At 41.8% G+C, this 18,401-nt stretch overlaps 1 protein-coding gene across 5 annotated transcripts in view; it reads right to left on the reverse strand.

Moving 5' to 3' along the window:
• Positions 1 to 18,401, reverse strand: part of BDNF (brain derived neurotrophic factor) — a 61,465-nt gene that overhangs the window by 36,274 nt on the left and 6,790 nt on the right. Inside the window, exon 1 of one of the 5 annotated variants that reach the window (XM_086338561.1) lies at positions 1,668 to 2,084. The exons of 3 other annotated variants lie outside the window; for them this stretch is intronic. The gene's annotated coding sequence lies outside the window, so the exon portion shown is untranslated. Of the gene's footprint in view, positions 1 to 525; positions 1,093 to 1,667; positions 2,085 to 18,401 lie in introns of those variants that run through there. One more of the 5 variants, XM_086338564.1, reaches the window with a different exon arrangement.

Consider the following 18,401-nt stretch of genomic DNA (forward strand, 5'->3'; position numbering starts at 1 on the left):
CTTTTAACTCAGCTCCTGGGGAGCAGGTGATAATGTGCAGCCCTGCTGAAGCCCCGGGGACGCGGTATGCGGGCTGAAGGAGCAAGCGGCCCCCCAAAACCTGCGCAGGGGCCACCCAGCCCTTGGGAAAGATTCATATCTCAGCCCCAACCCCGTCACCTCAGTCGGGGCCCCCCACAGCTGGCGCCCTAAATCGCTCTCACGACCCCTCCTCTGCTGGGGGTCCCCGGGGCGCCGTCTTCTCCCATCGCGCAGCTCTGCGTCTCTTCTTGGCTTTCTCCCCGCCACTTCTGGGCTTCCCGGGGTCCCCGCTCTCTCTCGGGCGTCCTGGCTACCCCTCTGGATGGTGCGGTGGGAGAAGAAAGCTCAGCAGGAACAACTCAAAATGCCCCCTTCTCTTGGAGGGGAAGAAAGGAGTTCTGGCCTGTTCCCCATAACTTCGCCCCCACCCCTCTCCGCCCCAGCCAACTTTCCCCGGCGGACCGGCGGCTCTCGAGCCAAGCCCCAGGTCCGATGCTCGCCTACCTCGGGGTCCACACAAAGCTCACGGGTCCCCGGCGGCGGAGTCACATCGTCGTCCCGCTCCTGGCCCCTGCGCCCAGCCCAGGTCCCCGTCGCGGAGCCGCTCGCCGCCGGCCCCACAGCAGCGGTGGCAGCTGCAGTTCAAGCGTCTCATCAACGCTTCCCGTGGAGGAGGTGGGGGGCGCGCCGGGCCGGTTCCTCGGCCGCGCCCGGAAGCCCGCGGCGCGACGGGGTGCGCGGGACAGCGAGCGGGCGGGTGCGCCCGGGCGCGGCGGCAACGGGGACCCGGAGCTCCAGCCTGCGTCTGGAGCTCGGGCCAGACATTATTTAGCTCTTCGGTTGAGCTTCGATTGGTCAAACGGCACCGCCCCCCGCCCCCCTCCCCCAACTCGCCCGCGCCACCGAGACCCGTGCGGGGCGGCCGCTTAAAGGGAACGCTGTGCCTTTTCCTCGCCCCCGCTCGGCCCCGGGGAGTCCCCGGGCTGCCCGGGCGCCCCGGACCCGCGCACCCCCGTTCGGCCAGTCCCCGGGGCCCTGCGATGTGGCCCTGTAAGCCCCGCGCCCGTCCCTGGGGCGCCTCAACGGGACGCGCGCGCCACGCCCGCGGCTCCGATGGGTGACCTAGCCCCGGCCCGGGGGAACCCCGCGTCCCGGGCCCTCCGCGGAAACCCGGGCGGTCCGCGCCGGGACTGAAGGGAGCGAGCGCGCATCGGGCGCCCCCGGGGTCTCGCTCCCCTCTGTGGCAACTCCCCCCCGCTTCATCCCGGCACCTAAGTTCTGTGGGAGAGGGCGTGCGTTTCCCGGGCCACGGACACACCTTCCCGCACCTTCCCGCACGACGGAGCTTGCCAACGCGAGCACACAATGAAATCGCACAGAGCAGGGGGGCTATTGGTTTACTCCGCTGCCTTAAACACGCCGCGGCTTAAACAGAGTTCGTGCACTGACCTCTCCGGAGTTTGCCTAATAGGAATCCAATCAAGATAATAACGGCATTTTTTATTCATGAACACCCCCAGATAACGTTACACCAAGTTACTTGCTCCAGTCGGGAAGCCGAGGCAATGACAGACCTCACTCAAGCCACACGCTTTCTAGTCGACCAAACAAGAGGAAAAAAACGGAGAGAAAGAAAAGAAACCCACCTTTTCAGTCACTACTTGTCAAAGTAAACATCAAGGCAGCTGCTCTGGGGAAGACTTCGGCCCCGAAACTCCCAGACTCTATTCTTTTTTTCACGTTCCCTTTGGTTAAAAAGAAGGGGTGGGGTTGAGGGGAGTCTTTGGTGCCCGCTATGTACTCCTTCTGGTCTGCAGCAAAGAAGTTAAATTATTGATAGTGGAAATTGCATGGCGGAGGTAATACTCGCACCCCCTGAGCGAAGAGCTCCATTTGATCTCGGCAGAGGCTGGGAGATTTCATGCTAGCTTGTGGGGGGGTGGGGGTGGGGGGAGCGGCTGCGCGAGCAGCCTTCTCCGGGTGAATGGGAAAGTGGGTGGGAGTCCACGAGAGGGCTCCACGGTGCCTTGACGTGCGCTGTCATATGATACCTCCGCTGCCTCGAAATAGACACTCTAGTGCACGAATTACCAGAATCAAAATTCAGCGCATTTAAAATGATACATCTTTTATTAGAAGAGTTCCGTTCCAGGGCATTGCATGGTTCTGCAGATGTTTTCACTTCCCTCCCTAGCAAACTTACACACATAAACCAACCCTTTTAATAAAGAACCTGGGTAGCAAAGATAAATAAAAAGCCTTCTGTTTTAGTGTGTGTGTGTGTGTGTGTGTGTGTGTGTGTGTGTGTGTCGGGGTGGGCAGTTGTCTCAATTAATCCTCACTTCGCCCCTCTTCCCCCGCAGCAGTCTTTCGGATTCTTAGTTGCAGGTAGCCAAGACTCTTGCAGAGAACTTCATATTCACTTTCAATATACTATCGGACAAACGCTTTCAACCGTCTGTCTAGGTTCCAGCTTGAAGGCGGAATTTTCTTCCCACTAGTTGGACCAGTTCCTGCGCGAGAGTACAGACCTTAAATTTTAGAGTAAGGAACGGGAAAAGACCCTGACATTTAACTTGTAATCCTGGGACCTCTTCCGAGCATAGGAACCACCTGTCAGTCGTGTTCAACTCTTTGAGACCCCATGGGCGGTAGCATGCCAAGCTCCTCTGTCCATGGAATTCTCCAGGCAAGAGTACTGGAGTGGGTTGCCATTTCCTTCTCCAGGGGATCTTCCCGACCCAGGGATCGAACCCAGGTCTCCTGCATTGAAAGCAGACTCTACCATCTGAGCCACCAGGGAAGCCTAAAAAACCTCCAGGGTTGCCTATTAAAATATAGATTTATCCTCCTGAAACTGTGATTTAGTAGGGGCGGAGCAGTGTCCAGAAATTAGCATTTTAACAATCACCCCTAGCGATTGGGAAGCAGAAAATCTGGGGTCAGCTTTGAGAAGCACTCTTTCTTAAGCAATGCATATTTGGGTGTCATTGGAATCTCTCATTTCCCCCCAAATTTGGTAGGCATTTTTATGAGTATGTGCATTTCTTCTGTAATCTCAAAGGAGTTTGACCTAATCATTGCTAAGACTCATTGCTTTAAGAATTTTTCTAAACACTCCAACATTAATTTGGGGAAAGGGAAAGATTATAAACAGCTTCCTCCCCTGAACCCTTCTGTGGTTATCAAGAATGTGCTGTTGAACTGAATATGTAATATCATTATATACTCAGTTCAGTTTGCCTAAGGGTTTACAGTTAAAAAAAAAATGAGTGCACTTATATTAGCTGTTTTAGAACTTCTAAAGACCAGTCACAGAAATTACTATTCTTATTTTATAAATGAAAACCGGAGTCTGAGTGCCACGAAATCATTTGCCCGAGTTCACACAGCTAAAATGCCAGAGACAAGACTTTAATAAATCAGGATCTCCAGCTAGAAATATCCCTGCCTCTCCCCACCCCCAATAAGGGAAGCTATGTTTCTTGGAAGTGTTATCGAGATGTGCAATCTTTTAGCGCCTCTTTGCAAATTGTTGGACTGAATAGTCAAATTATTCAAATATATGCATATTCTTAGAGTGTCACACATTTAGCTTTGCACCTCTATCAACTTGACAGTATACATGACCAGCACAAACTACCCTACAGCACAGATGGTGAAGTATATTGTGGAATATTTAATGTATGTGAAATATACAGGCTAGTTGGGAGCAATGAAGGACAGAGGTCATGAAGCCCAGCTTGGCCCCCTCAAAAAACCTCTGTATGATTCCCTAGGACGTCCCAGATGGCTCAATGGTAATGAATCTGCCTGCAATACAGGAGACTTGGGTTCAATCCCTGGGTTGGGAAGATCCCCTGGAGAAGGAAATGACAACCCACTTCAGTATTCTTGCCTGGGAAATCCCATGGACACAGGAGCCTGGCAGGCTCCATGGGATCACAAAAGAGTCAGGCACAACTTAGTGACTAAACAACAAATTGATTTCTAGGGGTGTAGGCTGAGTGCAGACACAATTTCTTTTAATATGGAAAAACAATTTGAGAGGCTAGTTTATAAATTAAAAAAAAAAAAAACTGTACTGCTTTATAAAATACTGGAGGAGCCCTACCCTAAGCTCTCTCTCTCTCTCTCTCTCTATATATATATATATTTATGACTTTATGATAACTTCAAACCAGTGCTTACTTTCCAACTTTAAATTTGCTTGAAAATGAGTTATTTCTCCAGGTTTTTAAGCTCACTTGTAATTGCATTCCTTCTGGAGAAATACCTAATCAGTGAATATCAAGAATCTGAGCATTCTCAATGTTGCTAAATGAGAAGTTATGGCAAATCTACCTACTAAATTCACATTGCCACGTCAGCATTTCTGCTGAAGGAAGGAGTGTTCTTATTTCTGACACTTCTGGTTTTATGTATAGCCAATCTTCTTATTCCTACTCTCCCTCTATGTTATACAGATGGATATATCCTTACTTTCCAGTGTGTGGTGCAGTTTTACTGAGGAAAAGACAGATGAGCCAGAAATGGCAAGAATATTTAGAAATAAAAGAAGATCAAATGCCAATTCAGATAAACCTTCTGATGAATCAGACCTCTGGACACTTTTGAGCATTTCCCAACTTTCTGATTTGTGATAATGGTGTTACCAAAACAATAAAAACCCAGACTTAAATGCTTGCCTATTTGCCTTAAAAATACATCTTACATTAAAAACAATGATGCCAAGATAAAGTTGTACCAGTGTCTTGATTGGAATTCTGAATAATTTTTTTATTTGGTTAATTCAGGTGGCATATAGAGATAGTGTTAGAGGTCTAAGATCAAATGCTTTACAAAAATCATTTTCCTATTGTGATCAAGGGTGATGCTGAAAATATAGAGCACGTATTTCTGATTCTTTTTAAAGATTGGTCTCTAACATGATAGCTGTGGGAGCAAAGATTCCAAGTTTGTAATCTGAATATTTTCTCAGTCACCAAAACGGGGGAGAATTTCACTGCTTGAAAAGAAAATGCTCTCGATTCTACTTTTGTGGGACCTACAAAATTAATTTTGAATTAATCAAAATCTCTATTTTTGGTTGCTGCTGCTAAGTCGCTTCAGTCGTGTCCGACTCTGTGCAACCCCATAGACAGCAGCCCACCAGGCTCCCCCATCCCTGGGATTCTCCAGGCAAGAACACTGGAGTGGGTTGCCATTTCCTTCTCCAATGCATGAAAGTGAAAAGTGAAAGTCAAGTCACTCAATCGTGCCCGCCTCCTAGTGACCCCATGGACTGCAGCCTACCAGGCTCCTCCATCCATGGGATTTTCCAGGCAAGAGTACTGGAGTGGGGTGCCATTGCCTTCTCCGCTATTTTTGGTTAGGATCTAATCAATCCTTCTAACAGAATATTTAGAAGGACAAAGGTCAGGGAGAAATTCCCATCTATTCTTGTCAGGAAATATGAACTAATCCTCATTACCCAAGTGGGAGCAGAGGCAGTAAGCTCAGATGTGACACTGACATATTTTTTTCTATTAATAATTTTAATTGGCTGAGGTCAATTCTACTATCACTATAAGCATTTTGTGTTTAATTATGTTTACTTAAGTTTCCTAGTTACCCCTGTCTTCAGTCTTCCTTGCAAAAAAAAAAAAACCAAAACATGTCTAGGATCAAATCAACTGACCTCAAAAACTGCTGAAAATTGGCATAACGGAAATAATAAGTAAACAGAAAACTCTCCTGCTGAGCAGAGTGGCAAAGATGTTTTCAAATTCATGATGTATGGTTTCAAAGGGCCAATACAGTGTGAAACTGTCACTCATAATCCTCCAAATTATTGAGCAAGGCCTGTCCTGAGAATCTTATGGGAGAAATAATATCCCTATTCACTGGATGGTACCTTAATATGAGGTGTACTTCTTACTGGTAAGCTTTTCATGAACCATAAGAATAACTGTGTGCCATACTGAAATACATCCAAATGGGTCAACACCTGTTACAGAAATTATGTAACCAGTGGTACCCCACTCCAGTGCTCTTGCCTGGAAAGTCCCATGGACGGAGGAGCCTGGTAGGCTGCAGTCCATGGGGTCGCTAAGAGTCAGACACGACTGAGCGACTTCACTTTCACTTTTCACTTTCATGCATTGGAGAAGGAAATGGCAACCCACTCCAGTGTTCTTGCCTGGAGAATCCCAGGGACGGGGGAGCCTGGTGGGCTGCCGTCTATGGGGTCGCACAGAGTCGGACAGGACTGAAGTGACTTAGCATAGCATGGTCATTAGTGATGAACAAAAGAAAAGCACAGTAAGAAAATGTTAGAAGGGCCAAGATTAGGAGAGCAGCGCAAAAAGGTCAAAAACTGATCCCATCTGGGAATAATATTTAGCTGGATCAAAAAAAAAAAGCATAAAAACCATTATGAAACAACTAACTTCCAAACATATGAGAGTCATCAACTCCAAGCCCTCCAAGTTACCTGAGTTCTCTGAGAACATTTAAAAACCAATAATGAGCAATAAATTGGTTTACTTGTTACAATGTTTCTACAAGGATAGTCAGAAGGGACCTGACTGTGGGCTTCAGGACAAAAGTTAGAACTGACAATGGTAGCTGATTTTGCTGGTTTTGCAGGGAGAAGAGCCAGGAAGAACTTTAGCAAGTTTAAACCAAAGTGTTTTAGGACATTGAATCAGGTTATAAGGAGCAGGTTACCTTATTTTTGAAACCCAACTATTTAGGTTATGTGATGATGGGAGTGAGAGATTTTCTACTGCTAAATTTTATATTCTTCATGGAGAAAGTTAGCAACATATGCAAAAAGATAATTTAGAAAAAATAATTACTGAACTTCCTAAAGTCATATTTGAAAAACCACACCAAGAATGTGGCCTATTTTTCCATGATTCTGAATCTACACAGTGTCTATGGTGAATATTTTTTGGGAGGAAAGACTCAAGCACTCTTGTCAAAATCCTCTGGGTAACCCAGATGTGGTAGGAATAAAGTCCCCAGTGGTACCCATGCAAGGATTAGGTTTTAGATTTGTGTCACATACAGAATCATTTAGAAACCTCTGACACGCTTGATCTTCTTAACTTCAGTTTACTACCTTCGCTTCATAGTTCCATTCATTCAACTGATGAAAACTTGCTGAGTACCTCCTGCCAGACAATGCTCTATGGACTAGCATCCATGCAAATGAATAAAACACATCTTAGCCCTTCAGCTGCTCAAATTCTACACCTAAGGTTTGTGTTTTAATCCATTGGGCCACATATGAGTTAGTTAAAAGTAGGAAATTATGCTTTGTTTAGTTTTCCCTTGCCATGGGTTTACTGTGTAGAAAGATGACCGTCAGCATGACCCTAGTGGTCAAGGGGTAGTAGTGATGGTCAAGAAACCTGCTCCCAAAGCTGAAAGGGCAGCTAGCAGCTGGGGAGGGCCGCTCGTGGTTGATCAGTGCCCTAGCCATCTTTGGTTAGCAGTGTTTTACAGAAGGCAGACAAAGGATAAGAAATTAGGGTAGAGTTAGTGATAGGGAGAAAATAAGACATAGCTTGGGAAAATAATTTTTCTAAATATGATTAGGTAGACTTATAAAATGGGCTCCTCAGGTGGCGCTAATGGTAAAGAACCCACCTGCCAATACAGGAGACACAAGGGTTCGAACCGTAGGTTGGAAAAATCCCCTGGAGGAGGGCATGGTGACTGGCTCCAGTATTCTTTCCTGGAGAATCCCATGGACAGAGGAGTCTGGCAGGCTACAGTCCATACAGTCACACAAAATCAGACACCACTGAAGCAATTGAGCATGTACACATGCAGACTTATAAAAAGATAGATCCAGAAGGGATCTTTCAAGATCATCTCCTCTTCCTCACTACTCACAGGCCTATCACAACAGACCAGGAATATAGACTACACATACTTCTTCTGACAACCTTTCTAAGAATCCAGTCATCATAGTGCTTGGAAGTTCCCACTTGTAACATATTTTTGTTCTTGTTGCAATTTATATTTTATTTCATTTCATCCAACCTTAGTGAAGATAGAGACCAGCTGCTTCCTAACCATCTTGTGTTATTAAGTCACCCCTCAGCTTTTCTCATAGCGAGAAATCAGATCTCACAACCTTTCTTCATAAACTCCAACTTCCAACCCATTAATCATGTTCTTTGGTCTACCCTGGACCTCCTCCAAGATTTCCATACTCTTCTGAAAATGTAGAGGCCTGTATTAGACATGTCTGTGAAATTATCCAGGGCTCAGGAAACATGGGAGTCATGAATTATCTGAACACAGCTGTTGGGAAAAACTAAAGGGAAGATTCAACCAGATTGATGAATCCTTTCCTTGCAACTTGGAGACAGAAGTGGTTGTTTCATAAAAAGATGAGCCTTTATGTCAAAGCTATATATTCTATCCTTAGTTTTCAGATGAAACATTTTTCAAAAGAAACAGATCTTTAATAGGACATTTTGTTTTTATTTATTCTCAGCAAAATTGTTTAAGAACAAGTAATTTTTCTGTTCTCCACTTAATGTCCCAAGTTGTAGACTTTATCTGATAAATTAGGATAGTACTTTCATAGTCTCAAGTAATTTCTCTCAGAAGGTAAGGTCTACAAAACACTACATGACTTTTGAACTTTGAACTTTCTCCTAAATTAAACCACGTCTTTTCATTTCATCTGCATTCCAAACCTAATTAGAATACAGTAAAACTAAGTTGAAGTCCATAAAAGAGAATCAAGCTAACCTACATGATTCCTAGAATCAAGTTTAACTGATAATTTCACTTGTCAAGAATACCTCTGTTATGATCTCACAATCTAATGTGACCAACTATTTTGGGACTTCTAATTCTTGAAGAGCTGAAGAGCATGAGATTAGTATAAATATCATCCCCACTACTCCTGGCTGTCTGTTTAGGCCATGTTGAAGGAATTCAACAGTAACTTCAAAATCAATCCAGCAATGGAGTAAAAGAAATTAAGCCAGACACGGAATGAAATCAATACCCTAAAAAGAAACTGAGTAGAAATGGGTAACATTTACTTCCCCTTCCTAACATCATTTGGAGAAACTGTCAGGGCACTCTGTGGCCAAAAGATTACTAAGAGATTTGCTTCTAAAACTTTAGTCTACCAAGAAGGGTACCAAGAAGTGCAAAGTCTGGCTGAGCCTAAGAAAGAGTGATGGTGATACAGATGGACAAGACAAATATAATAGCTCATAAAACATGAGGACAAAGAGATGGGGTAGAGTGGGAAGTGAATGGGGAAAAGCAGAGCCACACATTTAAATTCCAAGATCTCTTCATTATTATTATTATTGTCATTTTAGTTATGGTTATGTATATCTTCAGGGAAATTTATTTTTCTCTGCTTGGACTGAAGTCATGACCTGGGAGAGGGGGTGATATATAAGAGGTGGGGGAAAATAGATGCCCAAGTTTGGAAGTCAGATTTTGAGTCTATGATACAAATTAAATATATTTCTAGGATGCAAATTCAGCTCACAGTCAGTTTTCCTCAAAACAGACTCCATACTGAATTAGAAAAATGAAGACCCAACTCTTTATTATCAAATTTTATGCTTCTCCCAAATGCAGTAAAATTTTTAGCATTGAGAAGCTTTTATTTCAGAGACATGTTTTCCAGGAGGCTTTGGGAAGAATGAGCCAATGCTATCATGCATTCTGGCCTTTTTAGCAAAAAAAAAAGTTCCCAGGATAAATAACTGAAGTTAACTTGCATTGCTCATTGCTTTATGTCTATGATGAATGCTAACTTGAATTACCATTCTCACATAATAAACATATTTTTATGGTATTACAACCAGATTGTGGATGTAGATCATCTCAGAACTACTTTGCAAGCCAAATTTCCATTGCCTTTCATTTTATCTGCACACAAAAACTAATTAAAGTGAGTAAAAATAAGTTGAATTCCATAAAAAAGAATCATGCTAACATACATGATGCCAATTTATCTCAGAAAATATGTCAAAGTTTGACATATTTTTGACTATTTGCTTGACTAATTAACATTTTTTCTAATTTTACTTTTTGTTACTGTGTTTTTGATAAGTCAAATTGTTATTTATTGATATGATTTTGTCCTCCATTCCTAGGAAAAATTTATAAAGTGTCTAATTTACCTTTCAATGAATTGATAAGAGCACAACTTCAGGACAGTATTTAATAATAAAATTAATCTTGAAAACAGAATTACATGTATAAATATCATATGAAGTACAAAGAAACAGTCTCAAAGAATATTTCTTTGGAAAATGATATGAGTTAAAAAATATAAAGTTTAAATTAGTAAACATTTCCTAGCATTTTTAAGAAAAAGGATTTTAAGGAATTTTAGAATTTTTTCCTTATTTTTTGTTGTTTTAAGAAAAATATATCAATTTTTTGTTTTGCTTTGTTTTCCTAGGGTAAGAGGGGAGTATGCTACAAGAATAAATAAATAAAGCTGTTGCCAAACCTCAGATAAAAATCTAGAACCAACTGAAAACACTGGGAATAATATAAGAATCAATGAAAACTTGAGGTTTCAATTCATCTTGTCTTAGTTAATGTCTCAATAATCATAAAGTAACAATGGAGTATTGAAAAAATTTAGAATACTATAATTAGTTTTGTCCTGAAAGTGAAAGTGTTACCCACTCAGTCATGTCCGACTTTTTGCAAACCATGGATTGAAGCCTGCCAGGCTCTTCTGGGAATGGAATTCTCCATGCAAGAACACTGAAGTGGGTTGCCATTCCCTTCTCTAGGGGATCTTCCTGACCTGGACATCAAACATGGGTATCTTGCATTGCAGACTGATTCTTTACCATCTGAGCCACCAGTAGGATCAATGGAGTATTGAAGAAACTTAAAATATTATAATTAGTTTTGTCCCAACAATTTGAAATTAGCAATGTCTTATTGGAATGCTGTTAACATTTTGTTAATTATGTTTATATTTAAGAAATTAAGGTATATACATAAAAATCAAGATATTTTGAAAAATTAAGATAATCAAAACCTTGCTCAGGCTATTTATTGTTTTCTTATGTTTGATTATTAGAAAATAGAAGAAGTATCATTATCATATGATATGATTGTAAGTCCTTCAGTAGTCAGGAGAATTTGGGTTCTTGTTTAAACGCTATCACTCTCTGGTCATGTGACCTGGAAAGTCACTTCACCAGCCCACGCTTGTTCACATCAATGCTATCAGTTTCATAGAAATGTTTATTGAATAAGTGGAACAGCGTTAACTACTGTGCATCTCAGTCACCTGATCAATGAATGAGGCCAGGACAGCAGGCTGTAAGCCGAGGTTGCCAAGTCTAGCGGCACATTCAGACTTCAGCTCAAAGGAATACATAATTCAGGTGATTTTAGTGTATTAAGGAAATTTGTGAACTAGATCATCTTTAAGGTTCTTTTTTTCCATATAAATGTGAACTGCTTACAGGAACTGTATATCTTTGGTAAATTAAACTTGAAACTCATGTAATTATTTCCCCTAAATTTAGAGCCTTGAGCCAAGGTAAGGAGTCATACTCTTCTGCATTTTATACTACATAGTTATCTCTGATGAGGTTTTAGGTAGACTTTTTCATACACCAAAATGTCCTTTAATATCATCCTTTCCCCCTGGGCTGGTTTCTTAGCTCTGGGACATATCAAATGCATTATGAGTTCAGGCCATCCTTCCTTGCATAGATCACAGTGGCAGTGGGATGAGGTTTTTCCATAGCCTCCAGATCCTTGATTCTGTATATGACTTTGGCAACTCTGCAAAGACCACTGACTTGTACTATCTTGGACTTACCAGTTTGCATCCATTCCCTCATTAAAGACCACATCTTTCTAAGAGTTGTTTTCCAGAAGGAAGATGGATGAAATTTATTAGGAAGATGCCCAAGTCGATGTTTAACTCCTTTACCCAGACTACCCCCAGCTTAGTTTCTAGAGCTGCTATTCTGAGTTCTGAGTTGGTGCAAAGATGCAAAGGACCCAGACACCAATACTTGGCGTTCTCCCAAACGAGATGCTAATTCCAGAGAAGTTCCAAGTTTGGAGTAGGGCTTTGGGAGGAAGAATGTTAAATTGCACAAGAAAAGCCAATAAACATTTTAGTCCCCAGCAGGGACTATCAGCCTTGTAATTACGTTTAGGATTGTGCTTGTCAATCCCCTTCTTCTCCATCTCTGTAAACAACATGTTAGCTTTGGAAGTTTGTCATCCACTGGGTTTTTGGAGAAGGCATTCCTCATCACAGCATCTGCAGTGCTATAGCCAGTAACAGTTTGAAAAGGCAAATTTATGAAAAGGCTTCTAAACATACTAAATCCTAATCTAAACAATTTATAACGTTTCTTACTCAATAACTCTCAGAAGTCAACTATCTTGGAACTGCCCTAAACAAGTTAAGAAAAGCGTCAGACATCATCCATGGGGTTCATAAACTAAAGTAAGTGGAAGGAAGAATGTGCAGGTGAAGTATTCCATGGAGTAGTCTTTCTCTTTGATGACTATATACTTATTTCTGGACAATGTATACTTATTTCTCTCGTTAGTGTTTTAAACATGACAACAATTATAATAAGAACAACTAAGATTGTGTAGGGACTTACAGATTAGTTTACTGAGTAAAAGAAAGGGCTTAGAATTAGACAGACCTGGGTTTAGTTAAGCTTAACCACTTTTTGATTCTGCTAATTTAGGATATTGGCTCAGACGGTAAAGCATCTGCCTGCAGAGCGGGAGACCCGGGTTCAATCCCTGGGTTGGGAAGATCCCCTTGAGAAGGAAATGGCAACCCACTCCAGTACTCTTGCCTGGAAAATTCCATGGACTGAGGAGCCTGGTAGGCTACAGTCCATGGGGTCGCAAAGAGTCGGACATGACTGAGTGACTTCTCTCAAGGAATTAACTGCCTCAGTTTCCTTATCTTTAAAATAGGAATACTAATAATCTCTGCCAAGAAAGATCATTGCAAGAACTCAGCTATGGGAATGTAGAACGCTCATCGTGGTGAACTCAACAAAGTTAAATTAAATGATTAATTTATTTGATCCTCCCCCACTTTAAGAGGTAGCACTTTCTCCATATTATGATTGTGAAAACGGGGTTTTAAAAAGGATAGGGGACAATCAGTGGTTTGAAAATCTTTCATTAGTTAGCAAAGATTCAATATAATTCTAACGCAGCATTTGTGGCCACTGAGGTTGAGATTCTCAGCCATACCAAAGGGTTGTGTTAAAGATCTCTTGACAAAAACGTGTGTGCCAACCTGACAATGAGGAATCTAAGTCTAATCTGTGTGGTAGCTATTCCATAGGGAAGTATAATATTATAATGGACTTTGGAACTAGAGAACATTAGGTTTGAATTTTAGCTTTTCCATTTAAGATTTGCTGTATAATTTGGGGTAAATACACTCTCTGAGCTCCAGTTTCCTTCCTTATACAATAATATAATCTGTCTCAGAGAATTGCTTTGAGGGTTAAATAATAAATGTCAAATGCAAAGGAAACAACTTAGCACTGGATAAATGCAAAATGAATGCTATCCCATCCCATCATAATGTGCACATGCTTTCTCATAGTGTAGTAATGACAGAAATGAAGTCTTTATAACCTCTTGAGGTTACTGAAGCCACACCAGGAATCTGAGGCAATGCTCCCTAAGTTAATGACCAGAGTCTGAACTTTTTCTCTTTATCAGTGTAGTGATGGACTTCTAGAGCAGTGAGGGTAGTGCTAGTGGTAATAAGGATAAACCTCAGAGTAATAGGGGCATCCCTGGTGGCTCAGTGGTAAAGAATCCACCTGCAATGCAGGAGACGTGAGTTAGATCCCTGGGTTGGGAAGAACCCCTGGAGGAGGAAATGGCAACCCACTCCATTATTCTTGCCTGGGAAATCCCGTGGACGAGGGGCCCTGGCAGGCTACAGTCCATGGGGTCACAAAAGAGTCGGACATACTAAACAACAACAATAGCAAGCTCAGCTAATAGAAACATGTCTACTACACCTTAGCCATCTCATCTGCTGGTTCTTTATCCACTTGGCAACTTGTTAAATGGCAGAAGTGAACTTTAAAAGTTTTCTCCAAATGCCAGTTTCCTTTTTCCAGGATGGAACGTTCAATGGCTCATACTGAAAGGCAGGGAGAGACTAAACTAACATTTCTGAATCTATGCCATGTTAATAAGTACCCCCTTCCCCAAGTGTTCTATTGTCAAATATGTTTGGGAAATGCAACTCAGTAGTATTCGCCAGACTTTGCCACCAATAGAAATCAGTCACCTTTACACCATATGTCAGGTGTTACAGATATCCCAAAATACACAGACGCTTATCATTCCTGGAAAACTACAGTATTCACCTTGCTGTGTGATCTTATTTAGTCTTTAAGAAAGCACATATATTGGGCATCTGACTCATAACTCAGTTGGTAAAGAATCTGCCTGCAGTGCAGGAGACCCAGGTTCAATTCTCCGGTTGGGAAGATCCCCTGGAAAAGGAAATGGCAACTCACTCTAACACTCTTACCTGGAGACTCCCATGGACAGAGACTGGCAGGCTATAGTCTATGGGGTCGAAAGAGTCAGACAGGACTAAGCACAGCACTGTGTATCTATTACTATATCATGCAAATTGACTTTTTAAATATTTGTATGACGATATTTCAATGTAATTGACTTTGTGATTGTATACTTTTAAGTTTTATTCATTTAGAAACATTCTGAGAAGGGTTTATAGGCTTGACCAAACTGCCAAAAGAGGGGAGTCCATGGCACAGAAGTGGTTACCAACCACTTGGTGGTAATCCAAGTGCTGTGAATCCAACACACCCGAAGGAGAAGTAATAGCAAGGCCATTCTCAAACACTGGCTATGGAAGTTGTAGGGGGAGAAAGAAGCCCTTACTGGAGGAGGAAGGTAAGAGTAGAAGAAATCATTGTTTCCTATCAACACAACCAGAACGGTAATGAGTAAGGATGGTAGAGATCTAGCTCAGTGGACAAATGGATGTGAAGATTACCCTGAGAAACGACACATCTATTTAAGAACACATCCAGTATTCTAATACTAACCCTGTTTTGGTTTTCTTTTCTACTTCTCTGCTCAAATTTCCCCATGTTTCCTCTCTTTTTCCCATTCACTTGCCCTGTAATGTCCTGTCCCACAGGCTTCAGATGTTTATGGAGCCTTTCTGCAATCCCTCAGTTTAGGTATTTTTTCCCACAGTCACGTTATTACCTAGGGATAGTAATAGTTGCTATTGTCCTTGAAGAGGGAGATACGACAAGTCAGTTCCAACTCCTGCGGGTGCTGATGGGTATGGGGTTTAGCATACTCTGAAGGAATCCTGAATTCCATACCATCATAGCATGCACTCTGGGCACAAAGATCTCAAAGCATCTTCTTCTGCTGTTACAGGCAATTGATTGGGTTTCCCTTTTCCAGTGTGAGAAGGTTTTTAAGTGCATTTAACATTCACTCAGAGGTTAAAAACAGTGGCAAAGTACTTTCTACCTCCTGGGGTGATCCAGAAAATGTTCACAAATGGTCAAAAGTGCCTCACACAGGCCATAGGTTTCTCCTAGCTACAGACGAAAGTTAAATTTGGAGGTCACACACTGCTAAACTGTTGATTTTTAGCAACTCGACTTTTAAGTTTTTTATTTTTAAATTAATACTTTGGAATATATTTTCCCATTTGTCTAAAATAGAATTCGAGAATGATGCATGTCATCCTGAGTGCATCAGAAGTTATTTTAAATATGGCATCTTTATAAAAGTCAATAGCTGCCTCATCAAAGGGCAATCATGTCCAGTGTGGGTGGCTGTGCCAATTGTTTTTGAACTACTGCAGCGATCTAGCCAATCCCAAGGAATGGCTTGCAGCCTTTCTACACCCACATTTTTCTTAATTATCTCCACCAGGCTGAGTTAGCTAAGGACAGACCTATAGCATTTCCTGGATGTCAAAATGCCCACACACCTTCTGCAATCCTTGGGCTACCAGCTCCCTTTCATGTTTCTCCTGGTTGGTCTATCTAATTACCTATTATCATGTGTATATAATGCATTATTCATGAGGCCCAGACAATTTCAGGGTGTAATATCTTTGATTTTAAAAGGAAATGACCTGAAAAATGAGAACTTCTGCTGGCACAAAGAAAATAAGCATTTAATTTGTTAGTGAGTCTCTCATCAGCCCATCCCTTTAAAAAATAACCTGCAGAAGTTTGAGATCATCATTCAGATGAAAACTTTCCAAGTTTCTTTCTCAAAAAATGATTGGTTCAATATCCAGATTCTTTCTATGCTAGATTCAAATAAGTTGCTTTGATTTTTCATAATGTACTTCCTAACAAAAAAGTTAAAAATTGGTGACACCCAAAATTGTGCATCATCAAAGATTAGGGTAACTTAGGCCCAAGAAATAAGTTAGCCATCATATCACTCAAACTTGGAGCTAAAATGGAACTCAGAGTTTATCCTAAGAACATCCTCCTTGTTTTCTGTGTGAGGAAATATGGATCAAGGGGGATTAATTGATTTTTCTAGCTACTGGTAATTAGTTGGGAGCAGAGCTTGAACTCAGGCTTTTAATCTACTTCACTGTGTTCTCTTGGAAAAGATAAGAATCCAGAAGTCTATCTTCTTCTAGGGAAATTAAAGGACAAATCAGATCTCTAAGCTGTAAGTCCACCAAGCTAAGCACCTTTTAGTCTTACACACTGCTGAATTTCCAGACTTTAGCATAGTTCCTGGCACATAGTAGATTGTCAGTTAAAGCTTACAAAATAAATTTATGAACATTAGAGTCTCTGTAGAAAGCATTCCTCTTGGGCAAATGGAAAATGGCCTGTTAAGCTCATGATCCCCATAAATATCAGAGTACCTACCAAGAGAAGCAAGATCCCAGGCATTCAACACTAGGATGAAATTCCAGAGGGTTAAAAGAAAACAGGGCTTCCCAGGAGGCTCAGCGGTAAAGAACCTGCTTGCCAATGCAGGAGACATGGGTTTGATCCCTGGGTCAGGAAGACCCCCTGGAGAAGGAAACGGCAACCCACTCCAGCATTCTTGCCTGGGAAATCCCATGGACAGAGAAGCCTGACCCGGTGCAGTTCATGGGGTTGCAAAAGAGTTGGACACGACTGGACAACTAAACAACAAGAAGAAAATATGCCAGCATGAATCCACACATCGGAAACGACCCCTGAGAACCTTCCCAGGCCCCAGATTCTACAACTCACAAGAGTCCTGTTTTGTCTTCAGCTGTTCTTATTCTCTGTGTTGTTTTGGGGGGAATTAGTGCCTGTTCCTTAGACAGTATATCAACCCTAGAAATATCCTTGCCTTCTTTGAGCCTCCAATTATGGGAGAGTGAAAGAATGGCTTAGAAAGAAAAGGTCATAGACTGGCAAAAACTTTTCATTGGCCTATAGAATTGTGGGAATGATTTGTAGGTAACTTTTTCCCCCTTTTAAATCAAAGAAATCAAAACAGGAGAAAATAATGCCTACAAGCCCCTCAGATGCCAGAGTGGGGTTTGAGGCAGGATGGGCTGGAGAGCTAAAGTGTGGTCCTTGAAATCTGAAGAAAGACTCTGAGTCAGTCTTTCCCTCTTACTGGCAATGTGCTCTTGGGAAACCCTGAACCTGAGGTTCCTCATTTGTGAAAGGTGACTAATAATTCCTACCCTTCCCTCCTGGCTGAGATCAGATTAGGAAACCTGTGAGAACTTTCAAACCACTATGTGCGTATAAAGTATTATTAGTAGAAATACACATAAAGTCTGCATTATCCTGAATTCTTTATAGGACTCCTTTAGAATGTTAGAAAAAAAGGGGAAACGTCAATCTGAACTTTAGAAAACTCAGAATGAACACTCCAAAAATTGCCAACTGACAATGGAGGCAGGGATAAAGATTTGACATTTTCATTTTTGCACCCTGGTGTTTGGGGGTATTAGTCTTTAGGGACTACATGTTTCTCTCAAGACACACTTGTTCAAGCAGTAGCTTTAACATCCAAAGTAAAAGAAGATTTAATATTTTTGAAATATGGCCACTCTTTGGCCAAAAAGGAGAGAAATTTTCTTTTTATTATTTAGGAATTTAATCTTTCTCCCCTTAAAAGTAACAGCCTCTCTCCCCATTTCCATAGGATTCAATATCAGTAAGCTCTCACTAAATGTTAATGTTTATTGTTATTTATTAAATGCCACGAAGTATCCTTTACATGGATCAAGGCATGTAAATTTAAGAGACTCACCGATTGTTAAATTCTCTAGAAACACACAAACACACCCATACACACAAGTGCACACTCACACACATACACAGCAGTAG

Source organism: Bos grunniens, chromosome 15 (genome assembly GCF_055505025.1).
Source record: "Bos grunniens cultivar Pamir isolate PY7600 chromosome 15, Bosgru_T2T1.0, whole genome shotgun sequence".
In the NCBI taxonomy this organism is placed as follows: Eukaryota; Metazoa; Chordata; class Mammalia; order Artiodactyla; family Bovidae; genus Bos; species Bos grunniens.